This window comes from Tiliqua scincoides, chromosome 11 (genome assembly GCF_035046505.1).
Source record: "Tiliqua scincoides isolate rTilSci1 chromosome 11, rTilSci1.hap2, whole genome shotgun sequence".
Taxonomy (NCBI): Eukaryota; Metazoa; Chordata; class Lepidosauria; order Squamata; family Scincidae; genus Tiliqua; species Tiliqua scincoides.
The window spans coordinates 16,758,485-16,760,997 of NC_089831.1; the positions used below are offsets into that span (position 1 = coordinate 16,758,485).

Here is a 2,513-nt window from a genome sequence, read left to right on the forward strand (position 1 = left end):
CATTCCAAGACAACAAAGTGAGTCGCTAGAGCAGGGGTTCTTCAAAGGTATCTAAACTGGACCACCCTAAGAACAGGGGAAATGCTCCAAGCCCTGTTAGCTTCATGAAAAGGAATTACTGCCAGCAGAACTATTGGAGATTTCAGCACTCAGGCTTTCCCTTTGAAAATTGAATCAGGGAGCTAGCTGTAAATTCACCTTTCTGGCTCTATAGTCCTGCCTGCTGAGTGGAATATAGCAGATCATGCTCATTGCAGGGGAACCTGGTGAGAAACCTGAACTCAGCACCATTGTTAACCGATTTGCCTTACAGATGTGCCTGATCAGGGTTGGTGATCTGGTAGGAGGACAGTAATGAACCTTAATGATTGATCAGTGTCCCCAGAATTGGAGTTGATTGATAGGAGATGGAGCACCCAACTGCAGCTTCAAGATAGAATGTCCTAGTTGCCATTTGGCATGCTTAGGTGCAAATGTTCTCACTTGTGCATGCCAGACTATACTCGCCAGCATTCCCATATCTGTACAGATATTAAGGTAAAGGGACTCTGTCTCTCTGTCTTTGACTACCTCCAGCATTTCACAGACCAAACGAGGGTAAATTGTGTACAACAAAGATCACAGAGCTCCCTCCCTTACTTCATTGCACATAGCTGCAGGCCTTTGTCTGCTTGCAATATGCTGTTCTCATTTACTCTGCAAAGGTTTGTCCTGCACTGGTTTCAGAATCAGAGTGTATTAGTAAGCTGTCCATTATACATAATTTGCAATTAAGCATGTTTAATAGAGTGAATGCTTGCAGTCTGATTGTATGCATGTTTAATCAGAAGTAAATAGGCATAGGATTTGGTAAAACAGGATGCCTTGACATGCCTCTCTTCCACTGCAGGCCAATACTTTTGGCTGCTGCAACTGTTACCCTGCACATGCCTGATCTTGACTGATCTCGGAAGCTAAGCAGGGTCAGGCCTGGTTAGTACTTGGATGGGAGATCGCCTGGGAATACCTGGTGCTGTAGGCTTATACCATAGTCTTTCGAGACTGAAGGTTGCCAACCAGTCTGAATTATGCACCACTGAACTCATTGTACCCACCCCAAAGGCAAAACCGGGACACTGTTTACCGGGGTGGGCGGGAGCAGCAAATAGGGACTGCGGGAGCTTTCTCTGCACAGTCACAAGGTTATTCACACATGACATAGTTTGCATGTACATTCTATGTACAGAAATGTACTCAAGCTGTACCCTACACTTGCAGGATGTACCCTTGAGTTCAAGTGTAAAGTGAATGCATGTGCTGCCAGTCCACACAAAACCGCGTGTATGCATGTACTGTATAACATGATGTGCAAATGGCTTTAGTCCACCATAGTCATCAGGAGAGGGGTAGACAGCTGCCTGGCCATTTTCAGGGATTGTTCTTGATTGAGCAGCTGAGGAAGTACCAACACATGATGTTTCCTGATTTATTTTAACTACTTTAAAGGCATCTATCGTAGCTTCCTGGTTTTGTTTTTATAATAAACCTGCTAGGATAATTTCTCCCCCAAATGTGATTAAAAGCAAAACAGCATTGCCATAATTTCCTAATAAAAACTATTAAAAACATTTAAAACAATAATAAAAGTCCTTCAAAGATCCTGTTAGAATATTTTCATCTGTCTGTAACCAAGACTTGTGTTAATTTATCAAGCTAAGCTCCATCTATCTTTAACTTTCCAAGGACAGTCCCAGTTCCCAATGTCTGTTCTTCCACTGCTGCTATTTGTTTGTATGCGTATGTGAGTGAGACTGGGGCTGAATCCTATCCACACTTACCTGGGAGTAAGCCCTATCAACAAGATATGGACCGGATGCCGGGGAGGGCACTAGGACTCAGGTTGCGTGTTGTCTTGTGTGCTCCCTGAAGCATTTGGTGGGCCACTGTGAGATACAGGAAGCTGGACTTATGTTCTTATGACTATAATGGGACTTATTTCTGAGTAGACATGCATAGGCTTGGGCTTTGGAATATTTTATAGACATAAGAGCATTTGGTCTTTAAACCACATTTGTGCCCATTTTCAAAGTCCTGCTGCCACTGCTTTTCACCGCTGACTAGTAAGCCAGCCAGGGGTGCAGGGCCCAATGGCGAAGCATAGCATGTACTGATAGAGAACAGGGTGAGACCCGTGGACTGCCTGGCTCCAGGGTGCTGTGGGAGTGACTGGTGTGTTAATGTGCTTTCCAAAGCTTGGGTGTTGGAGCATAGCATTGGGGTCCCTTCAGAGGGTCTAGATCAGTGTTTCCCAAACTGGGGGTTGTGACCCCCCAAGGTATGAGTGCACAGTGTTTCAGGGATGCTACCCCCTTAAGGAGGGTAGTGACCTGACTGGGGACCTATAGTGTAGTTGGTACAGTACTTCTGTGTTTCACTGCTGAACATGCCACCAATGTTCAGTGGTGACAGCAGCAGCAAAACTTGGAAGTGCCATATTAATACCACTATGTGTCCCTGGTCAGGTTGCTACCCTC

General features: G+C 45.1%; 1 pseudogene; it reads left to right on the plus strand.

Annotated features, from left to right (window-relative positions):
- Positions 1-901: 901 nt before the first annotated feature.
- LOC136662937 (5S ribosomal RNA) lies at positions 902-1,021 on the plus strand (annotated as a pseudogene).
- Positions 1,022-2,513: the final 1,492 nt, after the last annotated feature.